This window comes from Herpailurus yagouaroundi, unplaced genomic scaffold, assembly GCF_014898765.1.
Source record: "Herpailurus yagouaroundi ecotype Mexico unplaced genomic scaffold, PumYag 67623, whole genome shotgun sequence".
Classification (NCBI taxonomy): domain Eukaryota; kingdom Metazoa; phylum Chordata; class Mammalia; order Carnivora; family Felidae; genus Herpailurus; species Herpailurus yagouaroundi.
Window position 1 is genome coordinate 4624796 of NW_024420424.1, and position 27758 is coordinate 4652553.

The window sequence follows — 27758 nt, forward strand, 5'->3', positions numbered from 1 at the left end:
AAATGAAAATGAAAATACAACAATCCAAATGCTTTGGGATGCAGTGAAGGCAGTCCCGAGAGGAAAATACATTGCAATCCAGGCCTATCTCAAGAAACAAGAAAAATCCCAAATACAAAATCTAACAGCACACCTAAAGGAAATAGAAGCAGAACACCAAAGACACGCCAAACCCAGCAGAGGAAGAGAAATATTAAAGATCAGAGCAGAAATAAACAACATAGAATCTAAATTACTGTAGAGCAGATCAATGAAACCCAGAGTTGGTTTTTTGAAAAAATAAACAAAATTGATAAACCTCTAGCCAGGCTTCTCAAAAAGAAAATGGAGATGACCCAAATAGATAAAATCATGAATGAAAATGCAATTATGACAACCAGTCCCTCAGAAATACAAGCAATTATCAGGGAATACTATGGAAATTTATATGCCAACAAACTGGACAACCTGGAAGAAATGGACATATTCCTAAGTACCCATGCACTTCCAAAACACACACAGTAAGAAATAGAAAACTTGAACAGAGCCACAACCAGTGAACAAATGGAATCAATTATCAAAAATCTCCCAATAAATAAAAGTCCAGGACCAGATGGCTTCCCTTGGGAATTCTACCAGACATTAAAGCAGAGATAATACCTATTCTTTTCAAGCTGTTCCAAAAACTAGAAAGGGAAGAAAACTTCAAGACTCATTCTATGAAACCAGCATTACTTTGATTCCTAAACCAGGCAGAGTCCCAGCAAAAAAAAAGAGAACCACAGGCCAATATCCCTGATGAATATGGATGTAAAAATTCCCAACAAGATATTAGCAAATCGAATTCAACAGCATATAAAAAGAATTATGCACCATGATCAAGAGGGATTCATTCCTGGGCTGCAAGGCTGGTTCAACATTCGCAAATCAATCAATGTGATACATCATATGAATAAAAGAAAAGATAATCATATGATCCTGTCAATCGATGCAGAAAAAGCATTTGATAAAATTCAGCATCCTTTCTTAAAAACCCTCGAGAAAGTCGGGATAGAAGGAACATACTTAAACATCATCAAAGCCGTTTATGAAAATCCCACAGCAAATATCATCCTCAGTGGGGAAAAACTGAGAGCTTTCCCCCTGAGATCAGGAACATGACAGGAATGTCCACTCTCACCGCTGTTGTTTAACATAGTGTTGGAAGTGCTAGCATCAGCAATCAGACAACAAAAGGAAATCAAAGGCATCCAAATTGGCAAAGATGAAGTCAAGCTTTCACTTTTTGCAGATGACATGATATTATACATGGAAAACGCGACAGACTCCACCCAAAGTCTGCTAGAACTGATACATGAATTCAGCAAAGTCGCAGGATACAAAATCAATGTACAAAAATCAGTTGCATTCTTACACACTAATAATGAAGCAACAGAAAAACAAATAAAGAAATTGATCCCATTCACAATTGCACCAAGAAGCCTAAAATACCTAGGAATAAACCTAACCAAAGATGTAAAACATCTGTATGCTGAAAACTATAGAAAGCTTATGAAGGAAATTGAGGAAGACATAAAGAAATGGAAAAGCATTCCATGCTCATGGATTGGAAGAATAAATATTGTTAAAATGTCAATAATACCCAAAGCTATGTACACATTCAATGCAATCTCAATCAAAATTGCACCAGCATTCTTCGGAAAGCTAGAACAAGCAATCCTAAAATTTGTATGGAACCACAAAAGACCCCAAATAGCCAAAGTAATTTTGAAGAAGACCAAAGTGGGAGGCATCACAATCCCAGACTTTAGCCTCTACTACAAAGCTGTAATCATCAAGACAGCATGGTACTGGCACAAAAACAGACACATAGACCAATGGAATAGAATAGAGACCCCAGAATTGGACCCACAAAAGTATGGCCAACTAATCTTTGACAAAGCAGGAGAGAATATCCAATGGAAAAGAGACAGTCTCTTTAACACATGGTGCTGGGAGAACTGGACAGCAACATGCAGAAGGATGAAACTAGACCCCTTTCTTACACCATTCACCGAAATAAAGTGGATCAAGGACCTGAATGTGAGACAGGAATTCATCAAAACCCTAGAGGAGAAAGCAGGAAAAAAACCTTTCTGACCTTAGCCGCAGCAATTTCTCAGTTGACACATCCCCAAAAGCAAGGGAATTAAAAGCAAAAATGACCTACTGGGACCTCATGAAGATACACAGCTTCTGCACTGGCAAGGAAACAATCAACAAAACTAAAAGGCAACCAACGGAATGGGAAAAGATATTTGCAAATGACATATCGGACAAAGGGCTAGTATCCAAAATCTATAAAAAACTCACCAAACTCCACACCTGAAGAACAAATAATCCAGTGAAGAACTGGTCAGAAGACATGAATAGACACTTCGCTAAGGAAGACACCTAGATGGCCAAGAGTCACATGAAAAGATGCTCAGCGTCACTAGTCATCAGGGAAATACAAATCAAAACCACACTCAGATACCCCCTCATGCCAGTTGGAATGGCTAAAATGAACAAATCAGGAGACTGTAGATGTTGGAGAGGATGTGGAGAAACGGGAACCCTCTTTAACTGTTGGTGGGAATGCAAACTGGTGCAGCTACTCTGGAAAACAGTGTGGAGGTTCCTCAAAAAATTAAACAGAGATCTACCCTATGACCCAGCAATAGCACTGCTAGGGATTTACCCAAGGGATACAGGAGTGCTGATGCATAGGGGCACTTGTACCCCAAGGTTTATAGCAGCACTCTCAACAATAGCCAACTTAGGGAAAGAGCCTAAATGTCCATCAACTGATGAATGAATGAAGAAATTGTGGTTTATATACACAATGTAATACTACTTGGCAATGAGAAAGCATGAAATATGGCCTTTTGTAGCAACGTGGATGGAAGTGGATAGTGTTACGATAAGTGAAATAAGTCATACAGAGAAAGACAGATACCATATGGTTTCACTCTTATGTGGATCCTGAGAAACTTAACAGAAGACCATGTGGGAGGGGAAGGAAAAATAAAAGAGGTTAGATAGGGAGAGAACCAAAACATAAGACACTCTTCAAAACTGAGAACAAACTGAGGGTTGATGGGGGGTGGGTGATGGGTATTGAGGAAGGCACCTGTTGGAATGAGCACTGGGTGTTGTATGGAAACCAATTTGACAATAAATTTCATATTTAAAAAATAAAATATTAGTGATTTATTTTTGTCAGAGTATTGTGCATTTTCAAATTTGCTTTCTCCAGGATGAACTTTAACAGAGGCTTGCTCATCTGTGATCAAGTGTAATTTAGAGAACTGGTGCTTTTGTTTACTTCACTTGTTTCTGAAATACTTTGTGTGTATATATAGAGAATTTTACTCCTGTTACTCTGAGAACACCATATATTATAGAATGGTTAAACACCACTTGTATATAATGCTTCCTTTTGCCTTGCTGTACCTTCCAATACTTTAAGAAGTTCCAGAAAGTTTCTACCTAGACAGAATTTATAGTTTTATATATTATGTTGAAAATGCTTACTTTTGCCTTGCTGTACTTTCTAATACTTTATGGTGTTCCAGACAGTTTTCACCTAGACAGAATTTATAGTTTTATATATTATGTCAAAAAGTGTAAGGGACTTTTTTTGGTATGTCTTTGATAAAGCTAGCATTAGCTTGTTTTTTTGTTGTTGTTTATTTTATTTTGAGAGAGAATGAGAATGAGTTTATTTAGAGAGGGGAGAGAGTGAGTGGGGGAGGGGCAGAGAGAAAGAGAGGGAGAGAAAAATCCCAAGCAGGCTCCGTCCTTTTAGCATGGAGCCTGACATGGGGCTCTATCTCAGGAACCATGAGATCATGACCGGAGCTGAATTCGAGAGTCAGACACTTAACCTACTGAGCCACCCAAGCACCACAGCATTAGCTTGTTGTGTATGAAACACCTTCCTTAAATATTATATACAAACAAGCAATCCTAAAATTCATATGGAACCACAAAAGACCCCAAATAGCCAAAGTAATTTTGAAGAAGAAGACCAAAGCAGGAGGCATCACAATCCGACTTTAGCCTCTACTACAAAGCTGTCATCATCAAGACAGCATGGTATTGGCACAAAAACAGACACATAGACCAATGGAATAGAATAGAAACCCCAGAACTAGACCCACAAAAGTATGGCCAACTAATCTTTGACAAAGCAGGAAAGAATATCCAATGGAAAAAAGACAGTCTATTTAACAAATGGTGCTGGGAGAACTGGACAGCAACATGCAGAAGGTTGAAACTAGACCACTTTCTCACACCATTTAGAAAAATAAGCTCAAAATGGAAAGAAGATCTGAATGTGAGACAGAAAACCATCAAAACCCTAGAGGAGAAAGCAGGAAAAGACCTCTCTGACCTCAGCCGTAGCAATTTCTTACTTGACCCATCCCCAAAGGCAAAGGAATTAAAAGCAAAAATGAATTCTTGGGGTCTCATGAAGATAAAAAGCTTCTGTACAGCAAAGGAAGCAATCAACAAAACTAAAAGGCAACCAGCGGAATGGGAAAAGATATTTGCAAATGACATATCGGACAAAGGGCTAGTATCCAAAATCTATAAAGAACTCACCAACCTCCATACCCAAAAAACAAATAATCCAGTGAAGAAATAGGCAGAAAACATGAATAGACACTTCTCTAAAGAAGACATCTGAAAAGATGCTCAACGTCGCTCCTCATCAGGGAAATACAAGTCAAAACCACACTCAGATATCACCTCATGGCCAGTCAGAGTGGCCAAAATGAACAAATCAGGAGACTATAGATGCTGGAGAGGATGTGGAGAAACGGGAATCCTCTTGCCCTGTTGGTGGGAATGCAAACTGGTGCAGCCACTCTGGAAAACAGTGTGGAGGTTCCTCAAAAAATTAAAAATAGACCTATCCTATGACCCAGCAGTATCACTGCTAGGAATTTACCCAAGGGATACAGGAGTACTGATGCATAGGGGCACTTGTACCCCAATGTTTATAGCAGCACTCTCAACAGTAGCCAAATTATGGAAAGAGCCTAAATGTCCATCAACTGATGAATGGATAAAGAAATTGTGGTTTATATACATAATGGAGTACTACGTGGCAATGAGAAAGAATGAAATATGGGCCTTTGTAACAACGTGGATGGAACTGGAGAGTGTGATGCTAAGTGAAATAAGCCATACAGAGAAAGACAGATACCACATGTTTTCACTCTCATGTGGATCCTGAGAAACTTAACAGAAACCCATGGGGGAGGGGAAGGACAAAAAAAAAAAAAAAAAAGTTTAGAGTGGGAGAGAGAGCCAAAGCATAAGAGACTCTTAAAAACTGAAAATAAACTGAGGGCTGATGGGGGTGGGAGGGAGGGGAGGGCAGATGATGGGCATTGAAGAGGGCATCTTTTGGGATGAGTACTGGGTGTTGTATGGAAATTAACTTGACAATAAATTTCATATAATAAAAAAGTAAAATAATAAATTTTTACAGGTGAAATAATATCAGCTGAAACTAAAAAAAAAAAGCAAGGAAAACATGTTTACTTAGTATATATGTAACCAAAAAAACACCTTATTTAGTGTCCTACAATGGAGAGTGCTATTTTTTGTGTGTGTTTTAAGTTTTTGTTTGTCTTTGCTTATTCAAGCAGAAATGTAGTTGACTTTTAATCTGTATACCAGCTTTTAAATTTAGATTATTATTGGAATTTTTACCTAGGAATCTAATGACTTTTATTTAAAATTTTTAGATTAAAAAATTTCTTTGATAATTTTCTTATATAACTAGAAAAAATCTGTAACATTAAATCAAAGAAATTAAATTCGCTCATTTTTGAACTTTTCTCTTTGCCTAATATCACTGTTAAGAATTTCAGAGAAATTTAACCTTGGATACTTTGAAATGAAATATAATCACATATTTAATCATTCTCTTTATTTCTACTCAAACCTTATTCGGCTGGATTTTGAAAAGGATATTGGGGCGCCTGGGTAGCTCAGTTGGTTAAGCATTTGACTTCAACTCAGGTCATGATCTTGCGGTCTGTGAGTTCAAGCTCTGTGTTGGGCTCTGTTTTAACAGCTCAGAGTTTGGAGCCTGCTTTGGATTCTTTGTCTCCTTCTCTGTCTCCTTCTCTGTCTTCTCCTCCCACACATGCTCTCTCTTGCTCAGAAATGAATAAATGTTAAAAAAAAAATTTAAGGATACTAATTTCCATGGTCTTAATATCATTTATATTTTCCATAGTATTGTTGAGAAGCCAGGATTTTAAAGAAAAAAAAAGTGTTTTGAAAGCAATCAGAAAAAAATAACAACTTAGAAAACAAAATTGAGCCAACTCAAGTTAAAACCACTATTAAATCCTGGTTAAATGAATTCATCTTTTATCTTAAACAGCTCTTCAGTAACTGGAAGAAATTAAGTAAAAATTAAAAAGTTAGATTAAAATGTGTTGCCAAACTCTGAAAATAACTTCTAGTCCAATGGAAGTTGGGAGTACAATATAGGGGATTGAAGGGACAAAAAAGTCATAAAATTATAAAGAAGAGTAGCGTCTGAAAGGCCAGCATCTTCAGGGAAAAGCATATGATGACCAGCTGTACTACTAGCCATCTCCCCAAGAATGTCTGTATTTTATACCCAACTAAAACAAATTAACATGTGCCTGCAATTTTCTGATATAACAGTCTCCAAATTGGAGAGGTAACCAAGTTATATTTTAGCAAGTAATCTAGGTAAAGTAAATAAGGTATTTTTTCTTACTTCATGATTTATCCATTAAAGAATTCCCATATTTTTTGAAGTTCTATTGAAGACAAGATACGTTTAGAAGATATTTTCATTGTAAGTCATGAAGGCATTCAGAGTGCAATTATGGAGACTCTTTGTTTGCTAAGTATTCATCAGTCATATGTGATGTTTCCTACCATAAATGAGAATGAGTATAAATGAAGATTATTTTCACTGGTTAATGAAATGAGAAACTACCCTTTTGCTAAGTTTGGGTGTTTGAAGGTGAAGGAAAGTCAGTAAAGTATCCTCTAAACTGAGAAGGCACTTTGAGACTAAAAAATAAAGCAAACCGGTTCATACCATTCACACTGTTTTATTCAGGGTAACTTACTGACAGGGTATTGGGCAAATGATGATCCAGGCACTGCAGAGCTAGTCTCCAAAAAGTCTAGATCTTAATCCACAGATTTTATAGAGTGAGGGGGTGTGCAGAGGGCATTGTAGTGAGGTCAAAGGGTTTAACATTTAACAGATGTCCTAGTGCCATCTGTGCCCCAGAGGGGAAGGAGGGGAAGAAACTGTTATCTGTACTGACTTGTACTAAACAACTTTAAGGAAGATCAGTACAAATCTTCCCACATTCTGGTCAGAGCTTTGACCTCCAAGGGGTCTAGAACACATAGACCCAATGGAGGTTGTTACAAGGATATGAACAAGATGGAGGGCCATAGATGGATTCAGTATTGCAGCATTCATACATTGGGTTAAACCTATTTAACTTTTTTAGTACTTGACTGTATGGTGTGACCTCAATGTGGTAATCTTCTATTTTGCTTATAATTGATGCTTTGTTCTTTCTACTTAAAGGGTAAAATTATTTGATTATATTGGAATGTCCTGAGAAGCCATAGAGGAGATTATTACAGATTAAAAATCTATGAAGTACAGTTTTCTTATTTTTTGTTGGTGGGAATTGTAGATTTTGTTTTATTGACTTAATAAAAATTGTGAAATTGTGAATGTAGCTTACTTAAATCTAGAAATGTAATTGTGATAAATATGGCTTCTCATACTTTTATTTAACAGCCATAACATATTTATCTTGTAAAAATTGTTCTATGATATACCTCAAGTTTCACTTTTGGATCTATTATAATAAAAATGTCTTTATTCTTAGAACAGTAGCTCCACAACCTGTGAACTTTTATCTCTTGTTAAAATAAATTAAATTTCAAATTTGATAAGTGATTTGATAATTGAAAAGTAACACATGTAGGATTTTAGGAGAAGGTGTCAAAGTAGGAGGGGAGGATCCTAAGATCACCTTGTCCCACTGACACACCTAGATGATAACCACATCTCTGCAACCAACTCAAAATGACCTGAAGACTGGCACAATAGATTTTCTGTAGTTAATTGTAGAGAGAAGGCCGCATGGAAAAGAGTAGGAGAGACAGAGATGTGTTTGCGAACCAAACTCCTGAGAAGACTTATAACAAATGGGAAGGAGACCACAAGCACAAAGAAGGGAAAGGATCAGACCCCATACCAGGCACCACAGAAATGGGGGACGTACCCTGGTATGATGAGTCCCCATAACATTGGGCTTTGAAAAACAGAGGTGTTTAACTTTGTGAGTTTTCACAACTAAGAGGTTAACTCTGGGTACTTTCAAAATCAGCAGGCTTAACTGTGGAAGAGCCAGAATACAATAGGAAGCTGAGCCTCCACCCTTAAAGATACAAACAGTCCCGCCAAGATACAGAATATACACTGCAGCTTAAAAAGTATCTGGGGTACACAGGAAGGAGGTTTATCTACTAATCTTAGAATGTGTGCTGGAGGGAGAAGGGACTAACATAGTCTGATGCTTATGAGAACCAGCACACTCTCTACATACCTTGCTGACACCATGCCCCTGTCCCTGCGTTCTCCTGAAGATCTTCCCCATCCAACCAATCCTACTGTTCAGGAATACCTCTAGATCAGCTCCTGTCACATCTTATTCTGAAAACTGTCATGGCAGCAACTGGTGCCACTCCAAAGTGATTCCTGTCCTGTTGAGAGGGGAAGATAACCACACACAGCATTTAGCAGCCCCAACAGGTGAACCTTACAATTGCAGTGCAAAGAGTGCCCTGCCAATCAGTGCATCAGCCCCAGCAGATCGTCTGGGGGCAGGCATCTAGATCTGGCTGCTGACCCCATCCACCAATGAAAGCCTCTGAAGGGAATACAGAGTGCCTTGCAGTTTTGTGCCACTTGCATCCCCAGCAAACAGACTGAGGGCAGGTATGTGTTATTACTGCTGGCACTGACCAACTATAAGCCCATAGTGGCCCCAAACTGGCCCCATAACAGCACAGGGACCAAACCTAGCCCACAAAAGGCAAAGTGGGCCACTGCAGCCAACTAGACTAAAGGCAAGTGAAGCTCACACACAATAGTAGGGCATATACAACTCACATAGGAGATGCCCCTGAAGTACCTAGTTTTGGTTAAGAGGGGTCTTTACACCACAGGAACTCTTCTTTGTAATGTCACTACTTTTAAGATTAAGAGCTGTGACTGACTTTACTAATACATAAAAACAAACAGTTACACAAAATGAGACTGGAATATGCCCCAGATAAAAGAATGGGGCAAAACCATAGCAAAAGAATGAAATGGAACAAGATAAGTTATATGCCTGATAAAGAATTCAAATTAATCATCATAGGGGCACTTGGGTGACTCAGTTGAGCATCCACCTTTGGCTCAGGTTATGATCTTGCGGTTTGTGAGTTCAAGCCCCACGTCAGGATCTGTGGTGACAGCTCAGAGCCTGGAACCTGCTTCAGATTCTGTGTCTCCCTCTCTTTCTGCCCCTCCTCCACTCACAGTCTGTCACTCTCTCAAAAATAAACATTAAAATTTTTTTTTAGGGGCGCCCGTGTAGCTCAGTCACTTGGGCGTCCAACTTGGGCTCAGGCCATGACCTCGTGGTCTGTAAGTTTGAGCCCCGTGTCGGGCTCTGTGCTGGCAGCTCAGAGCCTGGAGCCTGTTTCAGATTCTGTGCCTCCCTCTCTCTCTTACCTTCCCCCATTCATGCTCTGTCTCTGTCTCAAAAATAAATAAACGTTAATTTTTTTAAATCAACCTTCATAAAGATATTTATGGGACATGAGAATAGAGTGGAGGATCCCAGTGACACCATAAACAAATATATAGAAAATACAAATACCAGAAGTGAAGACCTTAATAACTGAACTATGAAATACACTAGATGAAATAAATAGATTAGAGGAGGCAGAATGGATCAATGAGCTGGATGACAGTAATGGATAACAATAAAACTGAATAGCAAAAAGAAAAATGAGAAAATGTTAAGGGAATTCAGCAATATCAAATGTAATAACATTTGGATTATAGGGATCCCAGAAGGAGAAGAGAGAAAAAAAGAGGGGAAGAAAATGTATTTGAAGAAATAATAGCTTAAAATTTACCCAATTTGAAGAAGGAAGCAGACATCAAGATCCAGAAATCACAGAGAGCCTCCAAAAAAAAAAAAAAAAAGATACAAAGTAATTAAAATGGCAAAATGTAATGATAAACAATTTAAAAGCAGCAAGGGAAAACCATTACATATAAGGGGAACTTCATAAAGCAATCAGCAGAAGCTTTGTAGGCCAGAAGGGAGTGACATTCAAAGTGCTGAAAGGAAAAAAAAAACCTGCAATAAAGTATATTCTACCCAGTAGGACTATTATTCAGAATAGAAACAGAGATAAAGAGTTTCCCAAACAAAAGTTAAAGTAGTCCATAACTATAAAACCAGCCTTATATGAATCATTAAGTGCTCGCTTCGGCAGCACATATGCTAAAAATGAATCATTAAAGGGAATTCTTTGAATGGAAAAAAAAGGGCACAATGAGGAATAAGAAAATTAGGAAGGGCAAATATTTCCCTGGTACATAAAAACATAATAATGGTAACTCATCATTTATAAAACCAGTATGGAGGTTAAAGTACAAATACGATACAGTCAATTGTATTTATAAAAAATTCGTCAAGGAAATCACAAAATAAAAGGTTATAAAGTGTGACATTATATACATAAAACCTTAGGGGGACTAAAAAATTAGAGCTTTTAAAATGAGTTAGACTTACGTGACATCAACTTAATATAGACTGCTATATGCATAAGATGTTATATATAAACCTAATGGTAGCCTCAATCAAAACCTGTAATGTGCAAAAAATGAAGAGAAACAGAATGCAAGTATATCACTAAAGCCATCAAACCACGGGGGAAGAGAGCAAGAGAAGAAAGGAATAGTGAAGAACTATAAAGCCAACTGTAAAACAAGTGACAAAATGGCAGTAAGTATATACCTATCAATTTTGAATATAAATAATTAAATGTGGCAATCAAAAGACGCAGGGAGACTGAATAAAAAAGCAAGACCCAAATGAATGCTGCCCATCTCAGACCTGAAAACATCTGCAGATTGAACGTGAAGAAATTGAAAACTATATACCATGCAAATGCGAGTGAAAATAATGCTGGAGTAGCAATTGTTATATCAGACAAAATAGACTTTAAAACGAAGAGTCTAACAAGTGAAAAACAAAGGCACTACATAATGATAAAAGGAATAATCCAAGAAGAGGATATAAGATTTTTAAATATTTATGCTCCCATAATAGGAGCACCAAAAACATAAATCCACTATTAAGAGATATAGGGGGAGAAACTAGCAGTATTTCAATAATAGTAGGGGATTCTAGCACCACTTATATGAATGGATAGATCATACAAACAGACAAGAAGAAAACATCAACTTTGACACTTTGCACCAGATGGATCTAACACATATATTCAGAACATTCCATTCAGAAGTGGAATACACATTCTTTTCAAGTTCACATGGAATATTATTCAGAATAGATCATGTTAGGCCACAAAAATAGTCTCGATGAATTCAAACTATTCATATGATGTGCCTTTTCTGATCACAACAGTATGACGCTAGAAATAAACCACAGGAAAAAAATCTGGAAAAAACACAAATGCATGGAGGCTAAGTATATGTTACTAAAAGGAAAAAAAATGAATGGGTCAACCAGGAAATTGAAGAGGAAATCAAAAAATACATGGAGACAATTGAAAATGAAAATACAATGGTCCAAAATCTTTGGGATCCAGCAAAAGCTATTCTAACAGGGAAGATTACAAGAATACAGATCTCCCTAAAAAGGGAAGAAAAATTTCAAACTAACCTCACAAACATGAACCTAGAAAGAACTAGAAAAAACAAATATAAACAAAGCCCAGAGACAGCACTAAAAGGAAATAATAAAAATTAGAACAGAAATAGAGATTGAAAAACAATAGAACAGATCAATGAAACCAGGAGCCAGTTCCTTGAAAAAAAACGACAAAATTGATAAAACTTCAACCAGATTCATAAAAAAATGAAGACTCTAATAAAATCAGAAATGGAGAAATAACAACTGATAAATTCAAAGGGTATTCAGATAATATGGAAAATTATATATAAACAAATTGGAGAACCTAGAGGAAGAAACCAACAAGTTCCTAGAAACATGAACTTACAAAACTGAATCAGGAAGAAATTGAAATTTTGAGCAGAATGATTACTAGCAGTAATCATTGAATCAGTAATCAAAATTGAATCAGTAATCAAAAACTCCCATAAACAAAAGTCCAGGGCTAGAATGCTTCACAGGTGAATTCTACCAGACATTTAAAGAAGAGTTAATACCTATTCCAAAAAAATAGAAGAGGAAGGAGAGCTTCCAAATTCCTTCTATGAAACTAGCATTAATCTTATACCAAAGCTACATAATGACACTACAATGTAAGAAACCACAGGCCAGTAAATATAAACATACATGTAAAACAAAACCCAAATCCAATAGTACATTAAAAATTATTTAGCATGATCAAGTGAAATTTATTCCTGGATGCAAAAATGGTACAATATTCACAAGTCAATGTGATATGTCAACAAAGGAAAGGATAAAAAAAAAATGATCATTTCAATAGATGCAGAAAAACCATTTGACAAAGTATAACTACCACTCATGATAAAACATCTCAACAAAGTATATTTAGGAGAAACAATATAATAAAGCCCATATATGAAAAACACACAGCCTACTCAATGGTGAAGAACTGAAAGCTTTAAGATCAGGAACAAGAGAAGGATGTCAACTCTCATCACTTTTATTCTTTTTTTTTTTTTTAATGAAATTTATTGTCAAATTGGTTTCCATACAACACCCAGTACTCATCCTAGTAGGTGCCCTCCTCAATACCCATCACCCATCCTCCTATCCCTCCCACCCCCCATCAGCCCTCAGTTTGTTCCCAGTTTTGAAGAGTCTCTCATGTTTTGGCACCCTCCCTCTCTAACCTTTTTTTTTTTTTTCCTTTGCCTCTTCCATGGTCTTCTGTTAAGTTTCTAAGGATCCACTTAGGAGTGAAAATATATGGTATCTGTCTTTCTCTGTATGACCTATTTCACTTATCATAACACTCTCCAGTTCCATCCACGTTGCTACAAAGGGCCATATTTCATTCTTTCTCATTGCCACGTAGTATTCCATTGTGTATATCAACCACATTTCTTTATACATTCATCAGTTGATGGACGTTTAGGCTGTTTCCCGAAGTTGGCTATTGTTGAAAGTGCTACTATAAACCTTGGGGTACAAGTGCCCCTATATATCAGGACTCCTGTATCCCTTGGGTAAATCCCTAGCAGTGTTATTGCTGGGTCATAGGGTAGATCTGTGTTTAATTTTTTTGAGGAACCTCCACACTGTTTTCCAGAGTAGCTGCACCAGTTTGCATTCCCACCAACAGTGCAAGAGGGTTCCCGTTTCTCCACATCCTAGCCAGCATCTATAGTCTCCTGATTTGTTCATTTTAGCCACTCTGACTGGCATGAGGGGGTATCTGAGTGTGGTTTGATTTGTATTTCCCTGATGAGGAGTGATGCTGAGCATCTTTTCATGTGCCTCTTGGCCATCTGGGTGTCTTCCTTAGCGAAGTGTCTATTCATGTTTTCTGTCCATTTCTTCACTGGGTTATTTTTCGGGTGTGGAGTTTGGTGAGTTCTTTATAGATTTTGGATACTAGCCCTTTGTCTGATAGGGTTTTGATGGATTCCTGTCTCACATTCAGGTCCTTGATCCACTTTGAGTTTATTTTGGTGAATGGTGTAAGAAAGTGGTCTAGTGTCAACCTTCTGCATGTTGCTGTCCAGTTCTCCTAGCACCATTTGTTAAAGAGACTGTCTTTTTTCCATTGGATACTCTTTCCTGCTTTGTCAAAGATTAGTTGGCCATACTTTTCTGGGTCTAATTCTGAGGTCTCTATTCTATTCCATTGGTCTATGTGTCTGTTTATGTGCCAGTACCACGCTGTCTTGATGATTACAGCTTTGTAGTAGAGGCTAAAGTCTGGGAATGTGATGCCTCCCGCTTTGGTCTTCGTCTTCAAAATTACGTTGGCTATTCGGGCCTTTTGTGGTTCCATAAAAATTTTAGGATTGCTTGTTCTAGCTTTGAGAAGAATGCTGATGCAATTTTGATTGGGATTGCATTGAATGTGTACATAGCTTTGGGTAGTATTGACATTTTAACAATATTTATTCTTCCAATCCATGAGCACAGAATGTTTTTCCATTTCTTTATATCTTCTTCAATTTCCTTCATAAGCTTTCTATAGTTTTCAGCATACAGATGTTTTACATCTTTGGCTAGTTATTCCTAGGTATTTTAGGCTTCTTGGTGCAATTGTGAATGGGATCAGTTTCTTTATTTGTCTTTTTGTTGCTTCATTATTAGTGTATAAGAGTGCAACTGATTTTTGTACATTGATTTTGTATCCTGCAACTTTGCTGAATTCATGTATCAGTTCTAGCAGACTTTTGGTGGAGTCTGTCGTGTTTTCCATGTATAATATCATGTCATCTGCAAAAAGTGAAAGCTTGACATCATCATTGAAAATGTTGATGCCTTTGATTTCCTTTTTTTTCTGATTGCTGATGCTAGCACTTCCAACACTATGTTAAACAACAGCGGTGAGAGTGGACATTCCTGTCATGTTCCTGATCTCAGGGGGAAAGCTCTCAGTTTTTCCCCATTGAGGATGATATTAGCTGTGGGATTTTCATAAATGGCTTTGGTGATGTTTAAGTATGTTCCTTCTATCCCGACTTTCTCGAGGGTTTTTATTAAGAAAGGGTGCTGAATTTTGTCAAATGCTGTTCCTCATCAATTGACAGGATCATATGATTATCTTTTCTTTTATTAATGTGATGTTTCACATTGATTGATTTGCAAATGTTGAACCAGCCCTGCAGCCCAGGAATGAATCCCAGTTGATCATGGTGTATAATTCTTTTTATATGCTGTTGAATTCAATTTGCTGGTAACTTGGGAATTTTTGCATCCATATTCATCAGGGATAGTGGCCTGTGGGTCTCTTTTATTGCTGGGTCTCTGTATGGTTTAGTAATCAAAGTAATGCTGGCTTAATAGAATGAATCTGGAAGTTACTTCCCTTTCTATTTTTTGGAACAGATCTCTGCTTTAAATGTCTGGTAGAATTCCCCAGGGAAGCCGTCTGGTCCTGGACTCTTATTTGTTGGGAGATTTTTGGTAACTGATTCAATTTCTTCACTGGTTATGGGTCTGTTCAATTTTTGTGTTTCTTCCTGTTTGATTTTTGGAAGTGTGTCGGTGTTTAGGAATTTGTCCATTTCTTCCAGGTTGTCCAATTTGTTGGCATATAAATTTTCATAGTATTCCCTGATGATTGCTTGTATTTCTGAGCGATGGTTGTCATAATTCCATTTTCATTCATGATTTTATCTATTTGGGTCATCTCCCTTTTCTTTTTGAGAAGCCTGGCTAGAGGTTTATCAATTTTGTTTATTTTTTCAAAAAACCAACTCTGGGTTTCGTTGATCTGCTCTACAGATTTTTTAGATTCTATCTTGTTTATTTCTGCTCTGATCTTTAATATTTTTCTTCTTCTGCTGGGTTTGGCGTGTCTTTATTGTTCTTCTAGTTGCTTTATGTGTGCTGTTAGATTTTGTATTTGGGATTTGTCTTGTTTCTTGAGATAGGCCTGGATTGCAATGTATTGTCCTCTCAGGACTGCCTTCGCTGCATCCCAAAACATTTGGATTGTTGTCTTTTCATCTTCATTTGTTTTCATATATTTTTAAATTTCTTCTCTAATTGCCTGGTTGAGGCAGGGTGTTCTTTAACCTCCATGCTTTTGGAGGTTTTCCAGACTTTTTCCTGTGTTTGATTTCAAGTTTAATTGCATTGTGGTTTGAAAGTATGCATGGTATGTTCTCAATTGTTTTATACTTATAAAGAGCTGTTTTGTGAACCAGTATGTGATCTATCTTGTAGAACATTCCATGTGCACTTGTGAAGAAAGTATATTCTGTTGCTTTGGGATGCAGAGTTCTAAATATATATGTCAATTCCATCTGATCCAATGTGTCATTTAGGGCCCTTGTTCTTTATTGATCCTGTTTCTAGATGTTCTATCCCTTGTTGTAAGTGGATTATTCAAGTCCCCTGCACTTACCACATTCTTCTCAATAAGGTTGCTTATATTTGTGATTAATTGTTTTATGTATTTGGGTGCTCCCATATTTGGCACATAGACATACATAATTGTTAGCTCTTCCTGATGGATAGACCCTGTAATTATTATATAATGCCCTTTTTCATCTCTTGTTACATACAGCCTTTAATTTAAAGTCCAGTTTGTCTGCTATAAGTATGGCTAGTCCAGGTTTCTTTTGACTTCCAGTAGCAGGATAGATAGTTCTCCATCCCCTCACTTACAATCTGAAGGTGTCCTTAGGTCTAAAATGAGTCTCTTGTAGACAGCAAATAGATGGGTCTTTTTTTTTTTTTTTATATCCATTCTGATACCCTGTGTCTTTTGGTTGGAGCATTTAGTCTATTTACATTTAGTGTTATTATAGAAAGATATGGGTTTAGAGTCATTGTGATGTCTGTAGGTTTCCTGCTTGTAGTGATGTCTCTGGTACTTTGTGGTCCTTGCAACATTTCACTCACAGAATCCCCCTCAGGATCTCTTGTAGGGCTAGTTTAGTGGTGACAAATTCCTTCAGTTTTTGTTTGTTTGGGAAGACCTTTATCTCTCCTTCTATTCTGAATGACAGACTTGCTGGATAAAGGATTCTTGGCTGCATAGTTTTTTTTATGTTCATCACATGGAAGATTTCCTGCCATTCCTTTCTGGCCTGCCAAGTTTCAGTAGCTAGGTCTGCCACTAGACTCATGGGTCTCCCATTGTAAGTTAGAGCTTTTTTATCCCTAGCTGCTTTCAGAATTTTCTCTTTATCCTTGTATTTTGCCAGTTTCACTATGATATGTCGTGCAGAAGGTTGATTCAAGTTAGGTCTGAAGGGAGTTCTCTGTGCCTCTTGGATTTCAATGCCTTTTCCTTCCCCAGATCAGGGAAGTTCTCAGCTATGATTTATTTTAGTACTCCTTCAGCCCCTTTCTCTCTCTCTTCCTCTTCTGGAATTCCTATTATACAGATACTGTTGTGCTTGATTACATCACATAGTTCTCTAATTCTCTCCTCATTTTCCTAGATTTTTTTCTCTTTTTCTCAGCTTCCTCTTTTTCCATAATTTTATCTCGTAATTCACCTAGTCTCTCCTCTGTCTCTTCAATCTGAGCTGTGGTCACCTCCATTTTATTTTGCACTTCATTTATAGCATTTTTTTACTCCTAATGACTATTTCTTAATCCCTTGATCTCTGTAGCAATAGATTCTCTGCTGTCCTCTATACTTTTTTCAAGCCCAACAATTAATTTTATGACTATTCTAAATTCTTGTTCTGTTATATTGCTTAAATCGTTTTTGTCAATTCTTTAGCTTTTGCTATTTCCTGGGTTTTTTTTTTTTTTTTTTTTTTTTTTTTTTTTTTTTTTTTTTTTTTTTGAGGAGAGTTCTGTGTCGCCATTTTGGGTAGTCCCTGGGGTGGCGCTGAAGTTCAGGGCACTTCCCCTGTGCTGTCTGGAGTAACTTGTGTTGGTGGGAGGGGCCACAGTCAGCCCAAATGTCTGTCCCCAGCCCACCGCTAGTGCCATAGTCAGACTAATGTGTATCTTATCTTCCCCTCTCCCAGGGGCAGGACTCACTGTGGAGTGGTGTGACCCCTGTTTGGGCTACTTGCACACTGCCAGGCTTGTGGTGATGTTTTGATGGGATCTGGCGTATTAGCTGGGGTTGATCCTATTCCCTGGGCCTCTTGTCTGTGCTTGGCTCCAGAGAGTCTGTTCTGCTAGTCTTCTGGCAGTCTTCTGGTTTATTTAGGCAGGTGTGGGTGGAATCTAAGTGATCAGTAGGACGAGGTGAGCCCATCGCCCTCCTATGCCGCCATCTTCTTCTGGATCTTTTTTAGTTTCCTCATCACTTTTATTCAATATAATATTGGAAGTCTTAGCCATAACAATCAGAAAAGAAAAAGAAAAGGATCCTTGTTGGTGAGGAAGAGGTAAAACTTTCAACATTTACAGATGAGATGATACTATTTGTAGAAAAGCCTAAGGATTCCCCCCAAAAATCTAGAACTGTTGAATGAATTAACTAAAGATGCAGGATACAACATTATTATCCAGAAATATGTTGCATTGCTATACACTAATGAATTTGCATGATTTGACCATTCTACCAGTCTGCAAATGTAATGTAATCTATCGAAACACCAATGTTTTTCACAGAATTATAACAAATAATCTTGAAATTTGTATAGAACTGCAAAATACCCCAATAACCAAAGCAACCTTGAAAAAAAAAAGAACAAAGCTGGAGGTATCAGAGTCCCTGTTTTCAATATGTATTATAAAGTTTAGTAATCAAAACAGCATGGTACTGGCATAAAAATAGACACATAGATCAATGGAAAAGGTAGAGTCTAGAAGAAAACCCATGCTCATATGGTCACTTAATCTATGAGAAAGGCCACAAGAATATACAGTGGGGGAAAAGACAGTTTCTTCAATAAATAGTGTTGGATAAATTAGCTACATGGAAAAGAATGAATTGGGGCCATTTTCTTACATCATACACAAACATAAACAGAATAAATACATAATTCTGAGACCTGAAGCCATACAATTACTAGATGAAAACATAGGCAGTAATATCTTTTTTATCAGCTGTGTCTGATATGACACCATCAAGTATAATACTATTTGCATTACAAGAATCCCAGAAGGAAAAGAGAAATAAAATGGGGAAGAAATTTTATTTGACATAATAATATCTGAAAAATTATGCATCTGGGGAAGGAAACAGATATCCAGGTCCATGATGCACAGAAGGCCCCAAATGACACCAACCCAAAGAGGTCCACACCAAGACACATAGTAATTAAGATGGAAAAAAAAGTAGTGATAAAGGGAGAATTTTAAAAGAAAAAACAAGTTACAAATAAGGGAAAACCCATAAATCTATAAGCTGATTTTTCAGGAGAAACTTTGCAGACCAGAAAGGAATGGCATGATATATAAAGAAAGTACTGGGGATGGGGGACTCTACAACAAGCTATCATTTAGAATACAAGGAATGAAAGAATTTCCCAGAAAAGAAAATTTGAAGTAATTAATGACCACAAAACCAGTCTGGCAAGAAATGTTAAAGAAAACTTTTAAGTTTTTATTTTAATTCCAGTTAGTTAACATGCAGTATTGTGTTTGTATCAAGCGTACAACATAGTAATTCAACAATCACATACATCACCCAATGCACATCAGTGCAGTCCTTAATTCCCACCATGTATTTAACCGGCCGCCCGCCCACCTCCCTTCTGATAACCATCAGTGTGTTCTCTATACATAAAGCTGTTTTTTGGCTTCTCTCTATATATATCTCATTCTCTCTCTCCCTCTCCCCCCTCCCTCTCTCTCTCCTTTTCCCCTTGATTGATAGTTTTCTTGCTTAAATTCCACATATAAGTGAAATCACATGGTATCTTCCTTTCTCTATTTGGCTTAACATAATACTCTCTAGCTCCACCCATGTTGTTGCAAATGGCAAGATTTCATTCTTTTCAGTGGTTCAATAATATTCCATTGTATATATAAACCATTTTTTTCTTTATTTATCAATTGCTGGACACTTAGGCTGCTTCCATAATTTGGCTATTGTAAATAATGCTATAAACATAGGGGTGCATGTATCCCTTTGACTTAGTGTTGTTGTATTCTTTGGGTAAATATCCAGTAGTGCAATTGCTGAATCATAGGGTAATTCTATTTTTAACATTCTGAGGAGCCTCCATACTGTTTTCCAGAGTGACTGACCCAGATTGCATTCCCACCAACAATTCACAAATGTTCCTTTAAAAAATATGTATTTATTTTTGAGGGGGGGGCAGGGGCAGAGAGAGAGGGAAAGAGAGAATACCAAGCAGGCTCCACACTGTCCATGCAGAGCCCGATGGTGGGCTCAACCTCAGGAACTGTCAGATCATGACCTGAGCTGAAATCAAGAGTTGGAACTTAACCGAGCCACCCAGGTGTCCCAAGGGTTCCTTTTTCTTCATATCCTCACCAATACCTGTTTTTTCCTTGTGTTGTTGATTTTAGCCTTTTTGATAGGTGTGAGGTGTAGTTTTTTTTAATTTTTTAATGTTTAGTTTTGAGAGAGAGAGAGACAGAGTACGAGCAGGAGAGGGGCAGAGAGAGAGGGAGACACAGAATCCGAAGCAGGCTCCAGGCTCCAAGCTGTCAGCACAGAGCCCAATGTGGGGCCTGAACCCATGGACCGTGCATGAGATCATTACCTGAGCCAAAGTTGGGCACTTAACTGACTGAGCCACCCAGGCACCCTCATTGTAGTTTTGATTTGCATTTGTCTGGTTGTAAGTGAACATGAATATCTTTTCATGTGACTATTATCCACTTCTGTGTCTTCTTTGGAGGAATGTTCATGTCTTCTGCCCATTTTTAATTAGATTATTTGTTTTTTGGGTGTTGAGTTTTATACGTTCTTTATATATTTTAGATACTGACACCTTAACAGATATGCCATTTGCAAATATATTCTCCTATTCTGTAGGTTGCCTTTTAGTTTTGTTAATTGTTTTCTTTACTGTCCAGAAATGCTTTATTTTGATGTATCCCAATATTTTATTTTTGCTTTTGTTTACCTTCCCTCAGGAGACAGATCTAGAAACAAGTTGCTAGGGCAGATATCAAAGAGGTTACTCCGTGTATTCTCTTCAAGTGTTTTTATGGTTCCAGGTCTCATATTTAGGTCTTTGTTCAATTTTGAATTTATTTTAGTGCATGGTGTAAGAAAGTGTTATGCTTTTGTTCTTTTGTGTATTGCTGTCCAGGTTACCCAATACCGTTTGTTGAAGATACTGTCCTTATCCTGTTGGATATTCTTCTCTGCTTTGTGAAAGATTAACTGACCATATATTTGTGGATTTATTTCTGTCTTTTCTATTCTGTCCCATTGATCTATGTGTCTACTTTTGTGCCAGTATCATACTGCCTTGACCACAGCTTTTTAATGTAACTTGAAGACCATAGTGTAATACTTCCAGCTTTGCTTTTCAAAGATTGCTTTGGCTATTTGAGGTCTTTTGTAGCTCCATTCAAATTTTAGGATTGTTTGTTATACCCTGTGGAAAATGCTGTTGGTATTTTGATAAGGATTGCATTAAATGTGTAGATTGGTTTGGAAGGTTTAGATATTTTAACGATGTTTTTCTTCCCTCCATGAGAATGGAATGTCTTTCCACTGCTTAATGTCATCTTCATTTTTTTTTCAGCAGTGCTGTATAATTTTCAGAGTACAGGTATTTTGCTTCTTTGGTTATGTTCATTCCCAGGTATCTTATTGCTTTTGGTGCAACTGAACATGTGCTCTTTTTCTTAATTTCTGTTTCTGCTTCTTCATTATTGATGTATAGAAATGCAAAAGATTTCTATAAATTGATTTTGTATCCTGTTACTTAACTGAATTTGTTTATTAGTTCTAGTAGATTTTTGGTGGAGTCTTTCAGGTTTTCTATATATATGAACATGTCATCTTCAATAAATGACAGTTTTACTTCTTTCTTGCCAGTTGGGATGCCTTATATTTCTTTTTGTTGTCTGATAGCTGTGGCTAGGACTTGCCAGTCATATATTGAATAAAAGTGGTGAGAGTGGACATCCTTGTACTGTTTGTGACCTTAGGGGAAAGCTTTCTGTTTTACCCATTAAAGATGATGTTAGCTATGAGGTATTCATATATGGCCTTCATTATGTTGAGGTATGTTCTTCTAAACTTACTTTGTTGAGAGTTTTTATCAAGGATGCTGTATTTTGTCAGATGCTTTTTATGCATCTATTTAATTATATTGTTCTTATCCTTTCCCTTATTGATGTGCTGTATCCCATTGATTGATTTGCAAATATTGAACCACGCATGCAACCTAGGAACAAATCTCACTAGGTCATGGTGAACGATTTTTTTTAATGTATTTTTAAATTCATTTTGGTAGCTTTTTTTGAGGATATTTGCATCCATGTTCATCACAGATATTGGCCTGTAGTTCTCTTTTTTAAGTTCTGTCTTTATCCAGTTTTGGTATGAGGATAATGCTGGCCTCATTGAATAAGCTTGACATTTTCCTTCCTTTTCTGTTTTTTGGAATAGTTTGAGAAGAATAGGTGTTAACTCTTCTTTAAGTGTTTGGTAGAATTTGCCTATGAACCAACTGATTCTGGACTTTTTTTTTTGTTGGGAGTTGTTTGATGACTGGTTAAATTTCTTTGCTGGTTATCAGTGTATTCAAATTTTATATTTCTTCTTGTTCAGTTTGGTAGTTTGTATGTTTCTAGGAATTTATAAATTTCTTCTATGTTGTACAATTTTTTGGCAGATAGCTTTTAATAATATTCTCATAATGGTATTTGTGTGGTTTTACTTGTTATCTCTCCTCTCTGATTTGTGATTTTATTTATTTGAATACTTTCTCTTTTTTACTTGATAAGTCTGCTAGAGTTTTATCAATTTTATTGACTATTTTTAAAGACTGATTCTGGTTTCATTGATCTAATCTGTTTTATATTCTAAATCATTTAGTCTGCTGTAATCTTTATTTTCCCTGTTTCTTCCAGTTTTAGGTTTGTTTGTTGTTGTTTTTCTAGCTCCTTTAGGTTTAAGGTTAGGTTGTTTATTTGAGATTTTTCTTCCTACTTGAGGTAGTCCTCTATTACTGTAAACTTTTCTGTAAGAACTGCTTTTTCTGCATTCCAGAGGTTTTGGACTGTTGTGTTTCAATTTAATTTGTTTCCATGTAGTTTTCATTTCTTCCTTTATTTTCTGGCTGACTCAGTCATTGTTCAGTAGCATGTTGTTTAATTTCCACCTATTTTTGTCCCTTCCTGATTTTTTTCTTCATTGACTTCTAGTTTCATAATGTGGTCAGAAAAGTTTCATGGTATGACTTTTATCTTCTTGAATGTGTTGACGCTGCTTTTGTGGACTAATATATATGATCTATTCTGGAGAATGTTCCATGTGCACTTGAAAAGAATGTATATTCTTCTGTTTTGGAATGGAATGTTCTGCATCTATTTGTTAAATACATATGTTACAGTGTGTCATTCAAAGCTACTGTTTCATCATTGATTTTCTTAGATAATCTCCCTTTTGATGTAAGTGGGGTATTTAAGTCCCCTACTGTTATTGACTTATTATCAGTTTCTTTGTGTTTGTTATTAACTATTTTATGTATTTTTGTGCTTCTTTGTTGGCTGCATATATATTTACAATTGTTATATCTTCTTGTTGGATTGTCCCCTTTATTAACTGGTGTCCTTCTTTGTCTCTTGTTACATTCTTTGTTTTAAAGTCTGTTTTCTCTGATATATGTATTGTTATCCTGGCTTTCCTTTGACACACTGTGTCTTTTGCTTGAAATGTTTATTCCACTTACATTCAAAGCAATTATTGCTATATATGTATTTATTGCTATTTTATTTCTTGGTTTGTGGTTGTTTGTAAAGATTTTCTCTCATCCTTTCTTGTCTTTCTTTCATAGTTTGCTGGTTTCCTTTAGTGATACATTTGGATTTTTTTGCTTTATTTGTATATTTATTAGTGGTTTCAGTATATGATTCTTATTAGGTTTGTATACAACCTCTTCTACATAAAGCAGTCTCTATTAAGTTGATGATTGTTCATATTTAAACCCATTCTTTATTCTTCTCCTACGCACACTTTAGGTATATGTTGTCATATTTTACATTAGGTTTTTTAGTGAGTTCCCTAATTCTTACAGAAATATTAATTTTTACTGATTTTGTGTTTCCACCTTTATACTATCACTTTTGGTTTCTTCCTTCTGCTCAAAATGTACCCTTTAATATTTCTTGCCTGGCTGGTGTAGTTGTCATGAACTCCTGTAGGTTTTGTTTGTCAGAGAAACTCTTTATCTCCTTCTACTCTGAATGATAGCCTTGCTGGATAGAGTATTTTGGGCTGCAGATTTTTCCCATGCAGTACTTTGTATGTATCATACCACTCTGTTCTGGCTTGCAATGTTTCTTTTGAAAAATCTGCTAACCTTATGGGTTTTACCTTGTAAGTTACTGACTTCTTTTGTCTTGCTGCTTTTAATATTTTTTTCTTTACCATCATATTTTGCCAACTTAATTTCTTTTTTTTTTTTTTTTTAGTTTATTTATTTTGAGAGAGAAAGAGCGCAAGCAGAGAAGGGGCAGAGAGAGGATCCCAAGGGTCCCATAGGGTTGAACCCATGAACTGTGAGATCATGACTGGAGCCAAAATCAAGAATTGGATGCCTAACCAACTGAGCCACCCAGGCACCCACCAATTTAATTTCAATATGTCTGTGTGTCACTTTGCTTTTGTTTATTTTGATGGGAGTTTTCTGTGCCTCCTGGACCTGGATATCTGTTTCCTTCCCCCAATTAGGGAAGTTTTCAGCTATTATATCTTCAAATCAATTTTCTGCCCCCTTTCACTATCTTCTTCCAGGATTCCTATAATATAAATGTTATTATATTTCATGGAGTCACTGAGTTCACTAAGTCTGTACTCATTTTGTATGATTATTTTCTTCTCTTTTGTTCAGCTTGATTACTTTCATTACTATGTCTTCTAGGTCATTTAGTCGTTCCTCTGTGTCTCCCAGCTTTCTGTCCATTCCATCAAGCGTGTTTCTCATTTTGTTTATTGAGCCCTTTCTCTCTGTTATGTTATTCCTTATCTCTGTGTTATGTTTCTCACTTATGTCTTGCACTCTTTTCTCAAGTCCAGTGAGTATACATATGATCAGTGCTTTGAATTCTCTCTCAGGCATACTTACATCTGTTTTGCTTAGATCTCTGGATGTGACCTTGTCCTTTTCTTTCCTTTGGAATAAATTTCTCTGTTTCTCATTTTATCTGTCTTTCTGTATCTTTCTGTTAAGAAAGTCAGCTATGTCTTCTGCTCTTTAATGTACTGACTTTATGAAGATGGCCTAGAGAGCCCTGCAGTTGGTGTTCCCTGTTCACTAGAACCGGGCACTTCAGGAGAGAATCCTATGTGTTGTTTATGCCTTGCTGTTGTATTTGAGTCACTTTTACTTTCAGTGCAGTATTGTGCACTGACTTTCTGCCTATTGTGGGGTGTGCTTGCTCTCTGTGGTGCTGGTGGGACCCAGGCAAGCCAGCTCTTAGGGGAACTGAAGGGGAACTTGGGAGTGGTGTGGCAGTATAACAAAAATGTGCAATGGGTCACTAATTCAGTACAGGATCCCCAGAAGTACTGTGGCAGCTGGGGATGTGAGGCTGAGCACTGCACATGATGATGAGTTGGTTTGTTGACTTGGATGTGGATGGTATCTACTTGTAAACATGGTATCAGAGATCTGAGTGTCCTCCTACACTGCCATCTTTCCAAACTACCTAAATACCTCCTTAAAGGAAACTTTTTGGTACAAAGGAAAGACTAAGTAGAATTAAAAGTAGGAAGCACCAAACCAGTAAAATTAAGTATACCTACAAAAATCAGCCAAGGGATTAACAAAATAAAGGAATGTAAAGTATGACACCATATACCTAAAATGTGGGGTGAGGGGAGGAACTAAGTAAGGTGTTCAAACTTAAGTGACCATGAACTTAATATAGACTGCTATATGCATGTTATATAAACTGAGTGGTAACCACAAATAAAAAAAAATTGTAATAGATATGCAAAAAACTAAGAGGAAGAAATCCAAGTTTATCAGTAAATAAAACCAGCAAACCAGGACAAAACGAGGCAAGAAAAGAAAGGAACAGAGAAGCACTACAAAAACAACCATAAAATAAGTAACAAAAGAGCAATAAGGACATACTTATCAATAATTAGTATGAATGAAAAAGGACTAAATGATCTAATTAAAAGAGATGGGGTGACACAGTGGATGAAAACAGAAAGATCCAACCCTATGATATCTACAAGAAACTCATTTCAGACCTAAGGACACATGCAGATTGAAAGTGAAAAGATGGTAAAGCATTTATCATGCAAATGATATCAAAGGATATGAAAGGAAAACCAGGGTAGCAATACTTATATTAGAAAATAGACTTTAAAACAAAGACCATAACAAGAGGCAAATAAGGACAGTATTTTATAATCATAGAGGAAACAATCCAACAAGAAGATATAACAATTATAAATATTTATTTGCCTAACATGGGAGAACCCAAATACATAAAGCAGTTAATAACAGACACAAAGAAAGTCATCAATACTAATACGATAATAGTAGGGGACTTTAACACTCCACTTACATCAATGGATAGATAATCCAAACAGAAAATCAAGGAAACTATGGCTTTGACTGACACGTGAACCAGATGGATATAACAAATACATTGAAAACATTCCATCCTAGAAAGGCAGAATGCACATTCTTTTTAAGTGCACATGGAATATTCTACAGAATAGATCACATATTAGGTCACAAACCAAGCCTCAACAAATTGTATTAACTATTTTTATCCTCACAACTTCCAATTTACAGATGAAAAAATAAGTAAGTGGCAAGGCTTAAATTCACAACAAAATATTCTAAGTTCTTTCCACTTGCAAGCAACCCAGATAATCTCAGATCATGTCTGTTAGAGAAGATTTATTATAAAGATATATAGAGAAATACAGAGATCAGGACACTGTTTTGATAACCACAGAGCCAGGCTTCAGATAACTGGAATCATTACATATTCAGGATACAGCAATAGCTCTAGCAGTGTGGCAAAAGATATAGATTATCAATACCTCTAATAAAAGTTCCCCTCAGAAATTGCTATTTCTCTTGCCTCTAATGTTATAGCATTGTGGTGATGTAATGATCACCAATATCAACTTATTCTGCTTCTGATCCAATCAGCACCCATTATTGCTATAACAAATCTTTTTTTTCTATTTTTCATGGCCCTAATCTCCCTCCCTTAACATCAAATTCAAGAGAGGATCTGATGGGCTCAGCCATTCATCATTCCACTAGACCCACTCCTAAGTAAAATTCTCATGCTACACTGTCTTATAGCCAACTGAAAAGCCCATTGTATGCTGCCAGGGTGGGATGGTCATCTGAGAATAAGGAAGTTCTCAGAAGGTTGCAGTGAGCATGGGAAACAATTTAAATGGCCTGTCCTGTGCATTGACACCTTATATATGGTTACACCATGTAACCTCTTTTTTATTATGGTATACTAACATTTTTATGACACTAGGTTCTTGCATCTTTTCATTATCTTGATTGTAGAGTACTCAAATCCCAAATCAAGCCCAGAAGGCATAAATTCATCTCCAGTGTCCCAGCTTTCCTTTCTACATCTATCACCCTATTTTCAGTACCCTCCTTCTCATCATGTGTCAGAGCCCATTGCTTTTCTGAGAAGGAATTAATACATTGAATGCTTACTGTG